The sequence below is a fragment of the Equus przewalskii genome, chromosome 13 (assembly GCF_037783145.1).
Source record: "Equus przewalskii isolate Varuska chromosome 13, EquPr2, whole genome shotgun sequence".
NCBI classification, from domain to species: domain Eukaryota; kingdom Metazoa; phylum Chordata; class Mammalia; order Perissodactyla; family Equidae; genus Equus; species Equus przewalskii.
Genome location: NC_091843.1, coordinates 2,008,100 through 2,028,467, shown reverse-complemented (window position 1 = coordinate 2,028,467; position 20,368 = coordinate 2,008,100). Strand labels below are relative to the sequence as shown.

The 20,368-nt window shown below is 44.7% G+C and overlaps 1 long non-coding RNA gene across 1 annotated transcript; it reads right to left on the bottom strand.

The window, feature by feature from the left end:
* Positions 1-3,309: 3,309 nt before the first annotated feature.
* Positions 3,310-16,019, bottom strand: LOC139075233 (uncharacterized). Its single transcript, XR_011525396.1, has 3 exons — positions 15,858-16,019; positions 5,612-5,717; positions 3,310-3,520 (listed from the first exon to the last, which is right to left on the bottom strand). It is a non-coding gene; the product is annotated as an uncharacterized lncRNA (long non-coding RNA).
* Between the last annotated feature and the right edge of the window lie 4,349 nt (positions 16,020-20,368).

The following is a 20,368-nucleotide window of genomic DNA, read 5'->3' as shown; positions in this document are numbered from 1 at the left end:
ATGATACAATTACAAAGCTGGAAAACTCAAGAGAACTGACTGCAAGTTATTAAAAATGATGAGGTAATTTCAGTGAGTTATAAAATTTATATCCAAAACAAAATTGATTTCCTATAAATTATTACAGGAACTAGAAACCAGCTAGATTATGTAACAAAAGAAACTATATCATTCAGAAAAGGACAAAAAAATTTAACTATGAATAAACTATATGAAAAAATTATAAAATTCTACTAAATGATACAAAATAAGATTTGAATAAATAGACATACATTGTTCTTGAACATAATATTGATACAAACTTTAGAGATGTTCTACTGGGTTTGACAGTATCCCCCAAAAATTCGTGTCTGTCCTGATACTTCCGAATATAACTTTATTTGGAGACAGGGTCATTGCAGCTATCATTAGATAATATGAGGTCATACTAGAGTAGGGTGGGTCCTTAATCTAAAACAACTGATGTCCTTGTAAGAAGAGGACAAGAGACAGACATGTAGGGAGAACACTATGACAATGGAGGCAGAGATTGGAGCGATGCCTCCACAGGTCAAGAAATGTCCAGGAGCCGGCCCCGTAGCCAAGTGGTTAAGTTTACGTGCTCCACTTTGGCGGCCTGGGGTTTCGCCGGTTTGGATCCTGGACATGAACATGGCACTGCTCATCAGGCCATGCTGAGGTGGCGTCCCACATAGCATAACCAGAGGCACTCACAGCTAGAATCCACAACTGTGTACTGGGGGCTTTGGGGAGAAAAATGAAATTAAAAAAAGATTGGCAACCGTTGTTAGCTCAGGTGCCAATCAAAAAAAAAGAAAAAGAAAAGGCATTGAGACAACTGGAAAGTTGATCAGCTAAAAATACTATGAACAAACATTAATGCCAGGTCAGGCGCACGCCTTTCCCTAAAATGAAGTTCTGATAGATGCCGTTTCTGAAGCTCGATGGTTCAAACGGAGATGTCCAGCTCAAGATGACGAGCCGTATTCACAGCATAGCCCCTTCTCCCAACAGAGCAAGAGATGGCAGGAGAAAACAGCATTTTCAAGTGTGTGAGTCCTCCCAACAGTGTGGAGAAACAAGAAGGATGCTCTTGGTGGACCATATATTTTGAGGAATTTTTTGAAAACAGAAAGCAGATAAGATCCAATGTATGAGAGAAACCAGAGCAGAGGAAGTTTCGTTTTGGGGGGAGAATTTATTTTTCCCACCAAACCTCCTTGGTGCGTCTTGCAAAGGAGTCCCTGACACCAAGCGTCCCCGAGCCCTGGGGCGTGTGCCTGCACAGGGACGCTGGGAAGGACTCTCAGAGGTGAAACCCAACATTCTAATGAGGAAAAATATTACTGATCAGGCAAAATTTTCTATTCATCTTTTAAACTATCCTCCGTTTGCAAAGATTTTAGAAACTGAGGCAAAATCGGGAATTCCTGAAATCCAAAGGCTTTTACTGGAGTAAAGCAATGTATAGGACACACACGACCTTGTGTAAGACACCAGGTAAACCAGAGTGAAGCTCGCCGATTTGTACTCCTCCACACCAGGGACCGCCTGCCGTGCTGTCTCACAGCTCTGTCCACCAGAGGAAAATAAGCAATTGGGGGTGGAAAACTGCATGAACACCCCACAAAAGAGAGGCAACAAAGGACACTGGATTCAGGCAAAACCCAAATTCCCTTCTCCTTTTCTCCTCCCACACAAATACCTTTCAGATGGTTCTTAGGCTCTTTGCAAGCTATCCTCCAAAGACCTGCCCTGCCAGGCCGCTTCAGCATGAAACGGAATCATTCTCCTGACAACATCGCCGAGTCGGGCTGAGTCCTGCTGGTGTTCCAGCAGCCTCGTGTGTCCTTTGAGTTGAGTCCAGAAGCTGTGATGGATTTTCACTTATCATTTCCTCGGCCCCTCTTGCACAGCCTGCAAAAACAGAGCCGGCCTGTGGGCGGGAACAGAACACACTGGCCTCTGCTGCACGGTTGGAGATGTGCTCTGTGTGAACTTGAGAAATGGGAAGACCGCATGGAGGCCAGGTCCTGTGTCCCCGTTCTCCGGCAGAGTCTGGAAGCAGCCCCGTGGGCAGGGAGCTAAGGAATAAACAGTCATGGCCAAGGGGGAAACAGCCTGCTCCAAACACATCCATGGACATCCTCACCCTTTGTTATTAAAATTAAAGCAACATTGAAGTTCCGTTTTGTACCCATGAATTAAGCAAAGAATAGGAAAGTAAAATGACAGTGCTGGGTGCTGGCAAGGGCACAATGAAATCTGCACACTTGTGTACAAACACACACACACACAGAGCTGCTGGGCACGGCCCTTCCCCAGGAGGCCCAGGGAGCCACCCCGTCAGCTCCTTGAGTCACCTCTGTCACTTGCAAACAAAGCGTCCTGACTAAAGCAAGGACTGAACATGAGATGCCAAGAGCATGTTTGCAAAATTAGCGGCATCTTCAGCTCACCACACAAGATTTACTGAAGAACAGATGACACGTCAGCACGATTGAACAGGACGTGGCCTCCAAATGATATCAAGACTCAGTAGCACATATAGCAATCATCATGTTGTACATCCAGAACTCATACAATCTGATACGTCAGTTATAGCTCAATAAAAATAACAATGAAAATTTTTTCTAATTATCAGAAGAAATACACATGAAAAGACAAAATGAATAAAACAGATCATACAGGGAATTTTTTATAGCCCCAAAAACTAAATTATATGACAGAATTAAGACAAAATACCCCTGTCATGTGGGCTAGTACATGAATGAATGCAATCAAAACTGTTTCAAAAAGCAACATCCCCCTCGCGCCCCGTGCAAGGGGTACAGTTGAAACAGAGCGACCTAGGAAGATGCAACAGAGAGGCATGAACAAGCGCATCAGGGAAGCGCAGTGAAAAGAATGTAGAGGAGGCTGGGCTCACAGCAAAAAACATTAGTTAGTACGAAGAATGGCCCTTTGTTCCAGTCAAAGGTGCAATTCTCAACATAGATATTGATGTCTATATAACAAATAACGGCGTCAGTTTTCATAAAGCAAAAATTCCAGAAGTTATAGAGAATAATAGACACGTTAATTAAAGCCTTCCGTTCACATCACTTTTCTATGACAGTGCAGGGAGACAAAAGTAAGGACAAGTAAATAAATAAAGCTTAAAGCACATAATCCCTTTTGTGCATCTTCTCACTAAAAAAAAAAAAAGGCTCCTCAAGGTACCAACAAACAGTCACATACACACACACATATGCAAAGCACAGGTGACACCCAGTGAAGGACTCAGATCAGACCTACCTCATCCTCCCCAGCATGGAAGAAGTAGCCACTTGTGTGGGCAAGGCAGGACCTCAGGCTGGTCTCACTCGGCCCTCCTCTGTCCCACCTGTAACGTTTGCTGTCGCCCTGATGTAGGTATGTTTGCAAATGACGACACAGAGCATCCAGGTCAGTAGCTTGACCACGACTGGAGCCATAGCCCTCGAAGGAGTGGGAAAAGCAGCCACGGAAGCAGCGAGGACTGCGATGAGACAGTAAGATATCTGTGAAAGGATTAGCGCCTACTCCCTCTCTAGTTTCCCTCCCACCACCCTTGAGCTCACCAGTCCCTCCCGGGTGCCCCGCCCGCCCCTGCTCAAGGCTGTGGTGGGAGTCCAGCCTTGTTTCTGCATCCCCAGCACCAGGCCTGAGGCCCTGCTGTGTTGGACGCTCAGGCCGCACTGGTTGCGTTCATTGGTTAGGTAAATAGCAACGGGGGTGGATGGGGCGGTGGTGCAGGACCTCCTCCTTCCCCAGGGTCCCCAGGGTCTTTCCTTGGCCCTTCTCCCCAGGCGCCAACATTGAGCAGAGCTTCTATATGGCTCTTAAATCCACTTCTTCCCCATGCCCAGCATCTCCTGCCACGGTTCAGCCCTGGCTTCAGCACACGCTCTCAGGCCTGGAGCGATCTTTCTTCTGCTTGCTGCGCTCTGGTTCATGCTTTTCACTGGCTCACCAGAGCCTTCAAAGAAAACCCAGGCCCCACAGCCTGTGCACTCCAGGCCAGGCCCTCTGCTCTCGTCTCTGCACGCCGTGCCCCTCCACACCCTGCCACTGCCACCCTCACACTAAAAATTCCAAGTTTTCAAACACACCCGTTTACATCGCTGTTCCATAGCCAGCTTGCCCTTCCCACTGCCTAGTGAATTCTTTTTAACAACGACTTTATTGAGATATAATTCACGTACTATAAAATTCACCTTCTTAAAGTGTACAATTCAATAGCTTTTAGTATATTCACAGAGTTGTACAACCATCACCACAATCAATTTTAGGATATTTTCATTACCTCCCCTAAAACCCCACACCCATTAGCCTTCACTTCCTTTCCCCCCAGCCCTAGGCAACCACTAGTCTACTTTTTGTCTCTATAAATTTGCCTCTTCTGGTCATTTCATGTAAATGGAATCATATAACTGGTCTTTTATGACTGAGTTCTTTCACTCACCACCATGTTTCCAAGGTTTGTCCATGCTGCCCCGTGTATCGGCACTCGATGCCTTTGCATTGCTAAATATTCTATCACGTGAATGTGCCACATTTTGTTCCGTTTGTCAGTTGATGGATGTGGGAGTTGTTCCCACTTCCGGGCCGTTACAAATAACACCGCTATGAGCACTCGTGTAAGTTTTTGTATGAATGTATGTTTTTATCTGGGGGATATAAACCCAGGAGTGGACCTGCTGGGTCCGATGGTAACTCCGTGTTTAACCTTTTGATGCCCTGCCAGACTGTCTTCCCAGTGGCTGCCGTGTTCACGCTCCCAGCAGCTGTGGATGGGGGTTCCAGTTCCTCCACGTGCTCACCAACACTTGTTACCTGACTTTTTTATTCTAGCCATGCTACTGAGCGCCAGGGGGTTCTTGTTGTGGTTTTAATTTACATTTCCATGATAGCTAATGGTGTTGAACATCTTTTTATGTATTTATTAGCCAATTGTATATCTTCTTTGAAAAAATGTGTATGTCAATCATTTGCCCATTTTTTAATTATTTGTCTTTTCTTAATGAGATCTGAGTTCTTTAAATATTCTAACTACGAATCCCTTATCAGATACGCAAATATGTTTACATTTTTGATGGTGCCCTTCACAACACAAAAGTTCTTAATTTTGACAAAGTCCAATTTATCTATTTTTCCTTCTGCTGCCTGTGCTCTTGGTTTCAGTCGGCTTATGAGCTTTAGGTCTACTCAGATTTTCTGTTTCCTCTTGAGTCAGTTTCAGCAGTTTGTCTCCTAGAAATTTGTTCATTTCACCTAAACTATCTAATTTATTTGCAAACAGGTATTCGTAGTATTCCTTTATAATCTCTTTCACTTCTGTAATGTAGATAGTAATACCCCTTCTTTTGCCTGGTAAAGTCTTACTCATCTTCTAAAATCCACCTATTACTTAATGAGCTCACCACCTTCCCAAGACACACGCTCACACACCTTCCTCAGGTGTTCGTCTGTGTTCGCTGCCTCCCTCAGTCATGCTGTAAGAGATCACCTTGTCATTCCACGTCACAGCCAGCTTGCTTACATGTCAGGAGGCTGTGAGCTCTTCAAAGGTCCAGACCTCCCCGCTCACCTCTGAGTGTCCAGCCACCAGGGTAGGACTGGCTGGGCTGTCACTGAACTGAATGAGTCTTTGCTGGTGACAAAGAAGGAGCGTCCTCGGCTTTCCCTGGCAGCGCCTAGGAGGCAAAAAGTGGGAGCAGAGAAAGCAGGCATGAGAGAAAGGGAGGTAAGAACTGGTAAGGGCCCCCAAGCCCTCCTATGGGGTGACAAATTCGTCCTAGACTGTGTAATTAGGTACTAAGGAAGCACAGTGCATGCAAGGCTCTGGTGCAACACTACACTACCAGCTATTCAGAAAGGGCCTTTCTCTGGGCCTCCTCCTTTCTCCAGAGGTATTTGGCATTTGGGACTTAACAGATAAGGTTTGAAAGTTAAACCCAGTTCCCACTAATGCAGTCCTGAGGCCCGTTGGACGCTATCGCCAGCCATCTGAGTCGGTAATGGACACCCAGGGCTGAACAAAGCCTGGAGGGCTGTCTCCTCAGGGCTGGGGAGCTTTCATGGGATCCCTTTGCTAATTAAAATTCACTCTTCCAGACGGCTGTGATCTTTGGTGTCTTATGCACCTGAAAAATAGATCTTGACATTTGAGCCGCCCTGGCCGGGATGGTGCTGGTAGCAGAAATAAGCCACAAATTCCAATCAGGATGAAAATGCTAAATTCTATGACGGTGCTTGATCTGAAGGGCAAGGACACCCCAGCTCCTAAGTGCTGTCACTAATCCACCAGCCCACAGAGGAAGAGCCCCTCTCCCTGTCCCTGTCATCAACCCAAGCCCACTGCCCACGCCTGAAATTTGAGCTGCGATGACAGTAAGCCACCTTTTTGCTCTGGACAATTTGGGATGCTGCTCTGGCCAGCTGGCATCTGCATAGCATATAGTTCAGATACGCACTGGACCACATGACAGGAGGCTGGGTGAGCAGAGCCTCCAGCCCTGCTCCAGGCTTGGCCCCAAGCCCACGGTAGCAACTAGCCACCATCTCTACCAAGGTCCAAGGGTCCCTGAACAGGACCCAACAGCCTGGGACGAGTGGTGAGGCTCCTGGCTTGCTGCCAGATCTCTGCTGCCAGGCATCCCCATCCCAGGACCCTGAGCTTTCAGCCACCCAAACAAGAGGAAGCGCTCAAAGCCCTTCCGCGTGCCTCACAGGCCCCCAGGAGAGAGCGCCCATGGCGGGCAAAATGCTCTGTGAGTGCCATAGGGCTGTGCCATCTGCAGAGCCGGACCATGCGTTCCTGAGAATGGTGGCTTTGAAGGATGTGTCTGAAATGTGGGCCCCAAATATGCCTCTGCAGGCGCTGCTGTTAGACCAGAATACTCCTCCCTATCTGCCCCGGAACAGGACTGCACCCTTCTCAGTGCCTCCTCTCCCCTGCACCCCACCCTCCTCTCTGGGGTCCCCTGGTGCAGACAGCCCTGACAGACTAGGTCTGCCATTGCGGTCCCACGTGGAGGGAGGACACTGTTGGTTCACGGGGTAGGGCTGAGCCTCAGGATGGCAGGCAAGGGGAAAACCTCCCTGGAGGTTAGGAAGACCCACCACAGGCCTCTTGTCCCCATACGGCCCAGAGGACACAAGGAGCTGAGGTGGTCTTCAGGTGGCGAGGCTGTTCAAAAAAATGCTGTCTTTGTTCTTTTTCCTGCCTCTAGGAGGTTGCCAGAGAACAGAGGTTTTGTAGGAGACAGAGTCAAAGGACAAAGAGGGGAGTGAGGGCAGGCCCAAGATGGGGCAGGAGATAACCACAAAAGAGAGGGACGCTGGGACGGGGCCTGAGACACCGGTGACCCTCAGTCCAAGCATGCTGCTTCCTACTCCGTGCTTTGGGTCCCGTCATCACCTGCCACCAAGGTTTTTGTTTTGCTTTGTTTTGTTTAGTTAACAGTACAAATTTATTAGCTATTCACAAAATAAAATTCATCCTAAAAATATGTGGGGGAGGAGGGCAGGCCAGTGGCATAGTGGTTCAGTTTGCATGCTCTGCTTTGGCGGTCCAGGGTTCACAGCTTTGGATCCCAGGTGAGGACATAGACACTGCTCATCAAGCCACACTGTGGCAGAGTCCCACATACAAAATAAGGGAAGATTGCCATGGATGTTCATTTAGGAACAATCTTCTTCAAGCAAAAAGAGGAAGATTGGCAATGGATGTTAGCTCAGGGCCAATCTTCCTCACCAAAAAAAAAATATGTGGAAGTGTGAGGTGGGAACATCCTAAGCTGGCTGCCAACACCTGTTATGGCCCTGGGACCCAGCAGGCATGCTGGTGAGGGTGACCTGTCCAGGTGTGGTTGGAGACACTCTGGCTAGGTCAGCATCACCAGCTACAACTCAGGGAAGGCAGGATGAAGAAGCCCAGTTTCTAGGGAGGTCCCTGGTGGGGAGATTCCTATACCCTCTACTTAATATTCTCTTTAACTCAAGACACTCTGACTCTGTCATGGAGGCTGATACAGAGACCCACAGCAGAAGGCTATGCAGTAGGTCTGAGGCGCCAGCCCAGGCTCGGTCTCCTCTCTCCTCCATTGTCATGTTTGCATTGAACACAAGGCTGTTGAAATCATGACATTTACAAGTCCCTTGCAAAACATTTGTTGGCTTAATTGTTAAGAATCTCATATTTTTTCTTGCTTTCGTAAATTGATTTGTTTTCATTATTTTTTTGGAGCATAGAAAGGCAATTGATTTTTGTTTATTGATTATATATCCAGCAACTTACTAAACTACCTAATTAATTCCGTTCATCTGTCTGTAAATTTGGGCAGAGGTGGTTTCCATTTGTATAATCGTATCATCAGACAGTACTTAAAATTTGCTTTCCTTTTTTTCTAATCCTTATACACTGTATTTCTTTTTCTTCTTTGAGCTGTGTGGAACCTCGGGGACAATAGTGGGTGGAAACAGCACACTGGGCGTCTGATCTTATTGCTGATTGGCCAAGGGCTACCTCTAGCCTTTGACCCTCCAGTGTACCATTCGCCATAGGCCGTCAGTGTACACCCTCTTCTGTTCCTAATTTGCCAAGAGTTTGGTTGGTTTTATTTTCCAGTCATGAACTGTTTTTGAATTTTATCAAATTATTTTTCTGCATCTATTGAGAATATCATCTACTGTTTCCTCCCTCTGCCTGGTGGTGTGGCGAATTCACTGCTAGACTTGCTGATGGTCAATCAACATTCGAGATATATTTCATACCACACAATTCACCATTTAAAGTGTACGGTTCAGTGGCTTTGAGCATATTCACAGAGTTGTGCAACCATAGCCACCATCTAATTTTAGAACATTTTCAGCCTCCTTAAGAGAAACCCCATCCACAGTCAACAGTCATTCTCCGTCCCCACACCCCCTCACCTCCTGAACTGGTTTTAACATGCTATATGTTCACATTGGTTCAAAAGTCGAAACGACACTAAGAGGTATAAAATAGGTATAAAAATATACAGAGAAGGGGGAATTCCAAGATGGCGCCGTGAGTAGTCCTCTTTGTCTCTCGCCCTTCGAGTCTACAATTATTTGGACACTTATCGCTTGACAAAGGATATCCAGACAGCATCTCAGGACGTCTGAGACACCCACGCGACTATACATCGGAAGGCGGACGGACTTTCCTCCGGGAGGATGTGGAAATAGGTGAAAACTCTCCGACCCCGACGGGCAGCCTAGTACCCGCAAGTGGCTTTCTTCCAACGGACGCCCCCAGAGGATCCACACACATCTAGGGCAGGAGCGAGAACACAACAGAGGAGCGACGGTGGAAACAGGTGACCAGAACCCTACTTAAACCCCCCGCAATTACTCCTAAACGCAGAGGGAAACTTTGGAGTTGCACACCTGAGCCCGCGGGGAGAGTCTCTCACCGCCATTGGCGGGGAGACCCGGCCTGGTGCTCGGGGCGCCCGGAGGGTCCCAGAGAGACGCCCGCCCCGGGGGACTAGGGATTGCCGGAGATCTCGGAGAGGACCGGGGCGGGGGAACTTTCAAAGGCGGGTCCGGCGACCCGGAGGGGAAGCGCCGGAGCTCCGCCAGGCAGCAGACAAAACTCTCTGTCTGCCGGTAGCAGAGGGGCCACGCCCAGCATTCAGGGCACCCGGCAGAGGCTCGGACAGAAGCCCAGAGGGCGGGGCGTCCCCCAGCTGCCGTTGCCCGCCCCGTGGGACTAGGGATTGCCGGAGATCTCGGAGAGGACCGGGGCGGGGGAACTTCCAAAGGCGGGTCCGGCGACCCGGAGGGGAAGCGCCGGAGCTCCGCCAGGCAGCAGACAAAACTCTCTGTCTGCCGGTAGCAGAGGGGCCACGCTGAGCATTCAGAGCTCCCGGCAGAGGCCCGGAGAGAAGCCCAGAGGGCGGGGCGACCCCCAGCTGCCGTTGCCCACCCGGTGAGGCTAGGGATTGCCGGAGATCTCGGAGAGGACTGGGGCTGGAGAGAGTTCCAGAGACCCAGCTTAGTAGCCTAGGGGGAAACCCTACAGGCTCACAGAAGCCTTAGGGAAAGCCTCTGCACAGCATCAGTAGAAGGCACCCAGCCGCCAGCCACAAGGCTGGAAGACCCCAGGGCAAAAGCAGCATAGCTAGGTGTACTAACCACAGACTGTAGAAGATGCCAATAGCTCTCCTGCGACCCATAGAGGACAAGTGAGATTTGGTGGGTGCCGACAGCAACCGAGCGACAAATAAAAGTGATCCCACCCCTGGCCGCTGGAAAAGCCCATAACACCGTTGCAGACCCCAAGGAGAGAGCGCATCTAGGTGGGCAACAACAGTAGGCACCTGCAGCCTGAAGCCCCCCGTGACGTCCCCCACGGCAGAGGAGGGAATCCAAAGGGCCACTGTGGCTACGAAGAGGGGCCCAGGCCCAGTTAGCAACTACGGACAGGGTTCCTGGTTGGTGAAGTATAAACAGCTGCTCCCCCCACCGCAGCAGCTGAAACAAGTGAAAGGAGCAACTAAACTCTATCTCCATGCGGAGGCACAAATCAACATCATCAAGCAATATGAAAAAATACATTAAATCTCCAGAACAGAAAGAAAGTAACAAATACACAGAAATCAATCCCAAAGAAAATGAGATATATAACCTAAATGATGATGACTTCAAAACAGCCATCATTAAAATACTCACTGAGTTAAGAGAGAATTCTGACCGACAACTCAACGAGTTCAGGAGCTATGTCACAAAAGAGTTTGATACGATAAAGAAGAACCAAACAGAAATACTGGAAATGAAGAACACAATAGAGGAGATTAAGAAAAATCTAGATGCTCTGAACAGTAGGGCCGATAATATGGAGGAAAGAATTAGCAATTTGGAAGATGGCAATATAGAATTGTTGCAGGCAGAGGAGGAGAGAGAAGCAAGACTTAAAAGAAATGAAGAAACTCTCCGAGAATTATCAGACACAATTAGGAGATGCAACGTAAGGATTATAGGTATACCAGAGGGAGAAGAGAAGGAGAAAGGGGCAGAAAACCTATTCAAAGAAATAATGGCTGAGAACTTCCCAAATCTGGTGAGGGAGATGGATCTTCAGGTGACAGAAGCCAATAGATCTCCAAACTTTATCAATGCAAGAAGACCAACTCCACGGCATATAGTAGTGAAGCTAGCAAAAGTCAACGACAAGGAGAAAATATTAAGGACAGCCAGGCAAAAGAAACTAACCTACAAAGGAACCCCCATCAGGCTATCAGCAGATTTCTCAGCAGAAACTTTACAGGCTAGAAGAGAGTGGAATGATATATTCAAAAATCTGAAGGACAAAAACCTACAGCCGAGAATTCTCTACCCAGCGAAAATATCCTTCAAATACGATGGAGAAATAAAAACTTTCCCAGATAAACAAAAATTAAGGGAGTTCATTGCCACAAAACCTCCTCTTCAGGAAATCCTCAGGAAAACCCTCATTCCTGAAAAATCCAAAAAAGGAAAGGGGCTACAAAACCAAGAGCAGAGGAGATAAGTAGAAGGACAACAACAGAGAGTAGCAGCTCTACATCAGAACAGATTAAACCATGGGACGAGAAACAAAGGAAACTGAAGAAAACCGGAAAACAAGACACAAAATGGTAGTGGTAGGCCCCCACGTCTCAATAATCACTCTAAATGTAAACGGATTGAACTCCCCAATCAAAAGACACAGAGTGGCAGGATGGATCAAAGAACAAGATCCAACAATATGCTGCCTCCAGGAAACACACCTCAGCCCCAAAGACAAACACAGACTCAGAGTGAAGGGATGGAGAACAATACTCCAAGCTAATAATGAACAAAAGAAAGCAGGTGTCGCTATACTAATATCAGACAAGGTAGATTTCAAAGCAAAACAGATAAAGAAAGACAAAGAGGGACAGTATATAATGATAAAAGGGACTCTCCACCAAGAAGACATAACACTTATAAATATATACGCACCCAACACAGGAGCACCAAAATTTGTAAAGCAACTCTTAATAGAACTAAAAGAAGACATCAACAACAATACAATAATAGTAGGGGACCTCAACACACCATTAACACCAATGGACAGAACATCCAGACAGAAAATCAACAAGGAAATAATAGAATTAAATGAAAAATTAGACCAGATGGACTTAATAGATATATATAGAACACTTCATCCAAAAACAGCAGGTTACACATTCTTCTCAAGTGCACATGGAACATTCTCAAGGATTGACCATATTTTGGGAACCAAAGCAAACATCAATAAATACAAGAGAGTTGAAATAATATCAAGCATCTTTTCTGATCATAACGCTATTAAACTAGAAATCAACTACAAGAAAAAAGCAGAGAAAGGTGCAAAAATGTGGAGACTAAACAACACGCTTCTCAACAAACAATGGATCATTGAAGAAATTAAAGAAGAAATCAAATATTATCTGGAGACAAATGAAAATGAGAACACGACATACCAAATCATTTGGGATGCAGCAAAAGCAGTCCTAAGAGGGAAATTCATCGCAATACAGGCTCACCTCACTAAACAAGAAAAAGCTCACGTAAGCAACCTCAAACGACACCTAACAGAACTAGAAAAAGAAGAACAAACAAGGCCCAGAGTCAGTAGAAGGAGGGAAATAATAAAAATAAGAGCAGAAATAAACGATATTGAAACAAAAAAGACAATAGAAAGGATCAATGAAACAAAGAGTTGGTTCTTCGAAAGAATTAACAAAATTGACAAACCCCTAGCCAGACTCACCAAGAAAAGAAGAGAGAAATCGCAAATTAATAAAATCAGGAATGACAGAGGAGAAATCACAACAGATACCAATGAAATACAAGAGATCATAAGAGAATACTATGAAAAACTATATGCCAACAAATTGAACAACCTGGAAGAAATGGACAAATTCCTAGACTCCTACAATCTCCCCAAACTGAATCAGGAAGAAATGGAGAATCTGAATAGACCAATCACAAGTAAGGAAATAGAAACGGTAATCAAAAACCTCCCCAAAAACAAGAGTCCAGGACCAGACGGCTTCTCCGGAGAATTCTACCAAACATTCAAAGAAGACTTAATACCTATTCTCCTCAAACTGTTCCAGAAAATTGAGAAAGATGGAGAACTCCCTAACACATTCTATGAAGCCAACATCACTCTGATCCCCAAACCTGACAAGGACAACACAAAGAAGGAGAACTACAGGCCGATATCACTGATGAACATAGATGCAAAAATCCTCAACAAAATTTTGGCAAACCGATTACAGCAATACATCAAAAAGATTATACACCATGATCAAGTGGGATTTATACCAGGGACACAGGGATGGTTCAACATCCGCAAGTCAATCAACGTGATACACTACATTAACAAAATGAAAACCAAAAACCACATGATCATCTCAATAGATGCAGAGAAAGCATTCGACAAGATCCAACACCCATTTATGATAAAAACCCTCAGTAAAATGGGTATAGAAGGAAAGTACCTCAACATAATAAAGGCCATATATGATAGACCCACAGCCAACATCATACTCAATGGACAAAAGCTGAAAGCCATCCCTCTGAGGACAGGAACAAGACAAGGGTGCCCACTTTCACCACTCCTATTCAACATAGTTCTGGAGGTGCTGGCCAGAGCAATTCGGCAGGAAAAAGAAATAAAAGGAATCCAAATAGGTAACGAAGAAGTAAAACTCTCGTTGTTTGCAGACGACATGATCTTATACATAGAAAACCCCAAAGAATCCACAGAAAAACTATTAGAAATAATCAACAACTACAGCAAAGTAGCAGGGTATAAAATTAACGTGCATAAATCAGTAGCATTTCTATACACTAACAATAAACTAACAGAAAAAGAACTCAAGAACTCTATCCCATTCACAATCGCAACGAAAAGAATAAAATACCTTGGGATAAACTTAACCAAGGAAGTGAAGGATCTATACAATGAAAACTACAAGACTTTCTTGAAAGAAATAGGCGATGACATAAAGAGATGGAAAGACATCCCTTGCACATGGATTGGAAGAATAAACATAGTTAAAATGTCCATACTACCTAAAGCAATATACAGATTCAATGCTATCCCAATCAGAATCCCAAGAACATTTTTCACAGAAATTGAACAAACAATCCTAAAATTCATATGGGGCAACAAAAGACCGCGAATTGCTAAAGCAATCCTGAGCAAGAAAAACAAAGCCGGCGGAATCACAATCCCCGATTTCAAAACATACTACAAAGCTACAGTGATCAAAACAGCATGGTACTGGTACAAAAACAGGTCCACAGATCAATGGAACAGAATTGAAAGCCCAGAGATAAAACCACACATCTATGGACAGCTAATCTTCGACAAAGGAGCAGAGGGCCTACAACGGAGAAAAGAAAGTCTCTTCAACAAATGGTGCTGGGAAAACTGGACAGCCACATGCAAAAGATTGAAAATTGACCATTCTTTTTCACCACACACCAAAATAAACTCAAAATGGATCAAAGACCTAAAGATTAGGCCTGAGACAATAAGTCTTTTGGAAGAGAATATAGGCAGTACACTCTTTGACATCAGTTTCAAAAGAATCTTTTCGGACACTGCAACTCCTCAGTTGAGGGAAACAATAGAAAGAATAAACAAATGGGACTTCATCAGACTAAAGAGCTTCTTCAAGGCAAGGGAAAACAGGATTGAAACAAAAAAACAGCTCACTAATTGGGAAAAAATATTTACAAGCCACTTATCCGACAAAGGGTTAATCTCCATAATATACAAAGAACTCACACAGCTTAACAACAAAAAAACAAACAACCCGATCAAAAAATGGGCAGAGGACATGAACAGACATTTCTCAAAAGAAGATATGAATATGGCCAATAGACACATGAAAAGATGTTCATCATCGCTAATCATCAGGGAAATGCAAATCAAAACTACACTAAGATATCACCTTACCCCCGTTAGATTGGCAAAAACATCCAAAACCAAGAACGACAAATGTTGGAGAGGTTGTGGAGAAAGAGGAACCCTCATACACTGTTGGTGGGAATGCAAACTGGTACAGCCACTATGGAAAACAGTATGGAGATTTCTCAAAAAGTTAAAAATAGAAATACCCTATGACCCAGCCATCCCATTACTGGGTATCTATCCTAAGAACCTGATATCAGATATCTCAAGAGTCCGTTGCACCCCTATGTTCATTGCAGCATTATTTACAATAGCCAAGACGTGGAACCAGCCTACATGCCCAGAAACTAATGATTGGATAAAGAAGATGTGGTATATATACACCATGGAATACTACTCAGCCATAAAAAAAGACGAAATTGGCCCATTCACAACAATGTGGATGGACCTCGAGGGTATTATGTTAAGCGAAATAAGTCAGTCAGAGAAAGACGAACTCTATATGACTCCACTCATAGGTGGAAATTAGTATATTGAGAAGGAGATCTGATTGGTGGTTACCAGGGAAAAGGGGGGGTGGGGGGAGGGTACGGAGGGGGAAGTGGTGTACCCACAACATGACTAACAAAAATGTACAACTGAAATCTCACAAGGTTGTAATCTATCATAACATTAATAAAAAAAAAAAAAAAAAAATGAAAAAAAAAAAATATACAGAGAATTCTAACTCCTGTAGGTAAGCATTTTCCTTAGTTTTCTGTGTATTTTTTCTGCATTTCCTTATGCAAATACAAAGAAATGCAAATACATTTATTCCTATTTTCCATCCTTTTCTTACAGAAAGATAACATAATTTACACGCGATTCTGCGCCTTCCTTTTTTACTTACTATAGCCTGTAGTACATCCTCTTTCTTTCTTCCAGCGGTGGTTCATTTTTATTTAAGCAGTTCCCTCTTCACAGACCCTGGACTTCTCTCCAGTCCTTTGTCGTAATGAACAATGCCGTAGAGTATAGTCTGCTTCCCCGGCCATGTGGCGCCCATGCATGGCTATCTGCAGGATAGATTCTCAGAGTTGGGATTGCTGGGTCAAAGGATAAATGCATTGGAGTTTTTTATAAGAAATGCCCACTGCTCTTTAGAGGGCTGTGCAACTTTGCATTGCCACCACCAAAGCTGCTTCCTTCCAGCCACACCAACTACGCCCTTTCAAATTTTGGATTCTTGCCAATCTGATTTGTGAGAAATGGTGCCCAAGTGCTGTTTAATTTGCATTTCTCCCATGAGTGAGATTGAGCATCTCGTGATATTTAAGGACCATTTGTCTGTCTCTCTCTAGGAACCATTTCTTTCTTTTGCCCATTTTTCATTGAGTTCTTGGTTGTTTTCAAACAAAAGAAAAAGCTCTATTTAAATTATCTATTTCTATGTGTGATATTAAGATTTATAAGAAGAAATATATATATTTGGCTTTTGTCCCCATTTCTGGCACAGAGCTCCTAAAATCCTTGGAATTTCCTAAGTGCTGAGAGTGACAAAGGGGTCTTTTGTTATGTTAATGAGAAGCACCTAAAGGATGAGGGCTGGTTGCCAGGGGACCCCACCAAGTGACTAAAATGTTGGAACTTTCTGTCCCACCCCCTGACCTCTGTGGGAAGGGCGGGGGCGGGAGATTGAATCAATCTCCAGTGTTCAATGATTTAATCAATCATGATATGTGCTGAAGCCTCCATAAAAACCCAGAAAGATTGGGTCCAGAGAGCTGCCAGGTTGGTGACCTCCTGGAGGTGCTGAGAGAGTGGCGCTTGGAGAGAGCATGGAAGCTGCAGGCCCTTTCCCCATGCCTTGCCCTATGCATCTCTTCCATCTGGCTGTTTCTGAGTTCCATCCTTTTATCATAAACCGGTAATCTAGAAAGCAAAATATTTCTCTGAGTACTATGAGCCACTCTAGCAAATTAATCGAACCCGTGGAAGAGTTATGGGACCCTCCAATTTGTAGCCAATCAATCAGAAGCATAGGTGACAAACTGGAGTTGTGATTGGTGTCTGAGCTGGGAGGTGGCACGCAGGGCAGTCCTGTGGGACTCAGCCTTTCACCTGCGGGATCTGACACTACCTCCAGGTAGATAGGGTCAGAATCGAGTTGGGTTGTAGGACACCCGGCTGGTGTCAGAGAATTGCTTGCTCGGTGATGTGAGAAAAAAAACCATGTTGGAATTGGTGATCAGAACTCTTTACCATGTGACAAACCACTCCAAAACTGAGTGGCTTAAAACAACAATGATTTATTATTCCTCAGGATTCTGTGGGTTGAGTGGGCTCAGCTGGGTGGTTCTTCTCCAGTTGCCACAAGCTGGGCTTACTCAGCTGCCTTCTGCTGGCAGCTGGACTGAGCTGGGCAGTCCCAGCCTTTACTCACTCGTGCAGTGCCTCAGTGCCGCCTCAGTGGCCTCCTCATGTGGCCAGCTTGGGCTTCTTCACGGTACGGTCATCTCACGAGGTCAGCCTTCTCATGGTGGCTGCCTTTTAAGAGGGAGCAAAGAGAATCTGCCAGACCTCTTAAGACCAGGACTCAGAAGTCACAGAACATCATTTCCGCATTCTATTGGTCATAGAAAGTCACAGGCCAAGCCAGATTCAATGGACGGGAAACACACACTCTAGCTCTGGACGCGAGAAATGTTTTGGGGCACAAGGAAGGAAAGAGCTGCTGGCAGCCATCTTTCAAGACTATCCCTCTATATCTACCTCAGGTAGATTATCCCTTTGTGAAATTAGTTAGAAATATTCTTGCCAGTTTATCATTTGCCTTCAGACTTTGCTTGTGTGTGTACTTGTGTGTGTGTGTGTGTGTGTGTGTGTGTGTGTGTATGTGGGTAGGGTTTTTTAACTTTTTATTTTGAAACAATTAATCACAGGAAGTTGTGAGGATAGAACAGAGAGGTCCCCTTGTACCCATCACCCAGATTCTTCCGGTGATGACATCTTACCTAACCACAGTTCAATATCAAAACCAGGAAAATTAGCATTGGTGCAATGTGCGCCATTTTATCACGTGTACGTATCTGTGTAACCACTACCACAGTCAAGACCCAGAACTCAGCCATGCCCACGAGGGCCTCGCTCTAGAGCCTCTGCTTTACAGGCATGCCCACCACCCTCTCGCCACATACCTAACCTCTGGCAACCACTAATCTGTTCCCATCTCTACAGGGAGCTGAAGTCTGGCCTCCAAATCATGTGTCCAAATCCTGACGCCCAGAATCTGTGACTGTTAGCTTATCTGGGAAAAAGGCCTTTGCAACTGTAATTAAGGATCTCAAGATGAGATCATCCTGGAGTTCAGGTCAGCCCTAAATCCAACAGCAGGTGTCCTTATAAGAGAAAGTCAGAGAGAGACGATTGAGACACAGAGACACACAGAGGATAAGGCAATGTCAAGAAGGGGCAGAGATTGGAGTGAGGCATCTAGAAGCCAGAGAACGCCAGAGATTGCTGACAGCCCCCAGAAGCGAAGAGAAAGGCAGGGAGCAGATTCTCCCTCAGAGCTTTCAGGAGGAACCAGCTCCGCCGACGCCCTCCTTTCAGATTCTGTCCTCCAGAACTGAGAGAATAGACGTCTGTCGTTTTGTCATCATCAAGTTTGCGGTAATTTGTTACGGCAGCCCTAGGAAACCAATATAATCTCTAGAATTTTGACATTTTGAGGATGTTATGTAAATGGAATCACACAGTGGATGAGATTGGTTTTTTTTGCTCAGCATAATTCCCTGGAGATCCATCCAGGTTGTTTTGTGTAAAATAGTCAATTCCATGGCGTGGAATACCATGGTTTCTTTAACCATTCACCTACCGAGGGACAGCTTGGTTGTTTCCAATATTTGGCTATTATAAATAAAACTGGTTTGAACAATCATGTACAGGTTTTTGTGTGAACATAAGCTTTCATTTCTCTGGGATACACGCCTAGGAGTGCAATTTCTAGGTCATGTGGTAAGTACACGTTTAGTTTTACAAGAAACTGCGAAACTATTTTCCAGAGTGGCTATACCATTTCACACTCCCACCAGCGACGTGTGTCATCTAATTTCTCTGTGTCCTCATCATCGTTTGGCATCGTCACTGTTTTTTATTTTAGCTATTCTAATAGATATGTAGTGATGTCTCATCATGTTCTTCATTTGCATTTCCCTATTGTCTAGTGATCTTGAACATCTTTTCATGTGCTTATTGGCTATCTTTGGTGAAGTGTCTCATCATGTCTTTTGCCCATTTTCTAACTGAATTTTTCACTGTTGAATTTTGAGAGTACTTTATATATTCTAGATATAAATCCTTTGTCAAGTATATGGTTTACAAATATTTGCTCCTAGTCTATGATTTGTCCTTTCATCTTAATAGGGTCTTTCATGGGTCAAAGTTTTTAATTTTGATGAAGTCCGATTTATCAGTTTTTTTTAATGGATTGTACTTTTAGTGTCATGTCTAAGAAATCTTCACCAAGAACTAGGTCCTGAAGATTTTTTCATGTTATCTTCTAAAAATTTTGTAGTTTGACATTTCACACTTAAATTTATAATCCATCTTGAGTTAATTTTATTTTACTTTTGTTTTTATTTTTTGGTGAGGAAGAATGGCCCTGAGCTAATATCTGTGTTAATCTTCCCTTTTTTTGTCTCCCCAAAGCCGCAATGCGTAGTTGTATATCCTAGTTGTAAGTCATTCTAGTTCCTCCATGGGGGATGCCTCCACAGCACGGCCTGATGAGTTGTGCACAGGTCCACGTCCAGGATGCGAACCAGGGAACCCAGGGCCACCAAAGCGAACATGTGAACTTAACCACTCGGCCACAGGACTGCCCCTTGAGTTAATTTTTGCGTAGTGTATGATTTAGGTCAAGGACTTTTTTTCACCTACCAATGACCAATTGTTCTAGCACCATTTGTTGGGAAGACTACCCTCCCTCCATCTAACTGCGTTCGCACTTTGTCAGAAGTCAGTTGGCCGTACTTGTTTGAGGCTGCCCCTGGGTTCTGGGTTCCGTTCCACCGACCCCTTCACCACGAGCACTCTGCCGTGATCACTGTGGTCACATAATAAGTCTTGGAGCCAGGTAGAGTCCTCCTGTTTTAATTCTTCTTTTTCAAAATTGACTTAGCTATTCTTGTTCCTGTTCCTTGCCACGTAAATTTGAGAATAATCTTATCTATATCTTAAAAAAACTTGCTAAGATTTTGATAGCAATTGTGTTAAACCTGTGTATCAGCTTGGGGAGAACTGACATCTGTAGTATGTTGAGTCTCCTAATCCACACACAGGGCATGTCTCTCCATTTATTTAGATCCTCTTTGATGTCTTTCATCAGTATTTTGTAGTTTTCAGCATATACATCTTGCA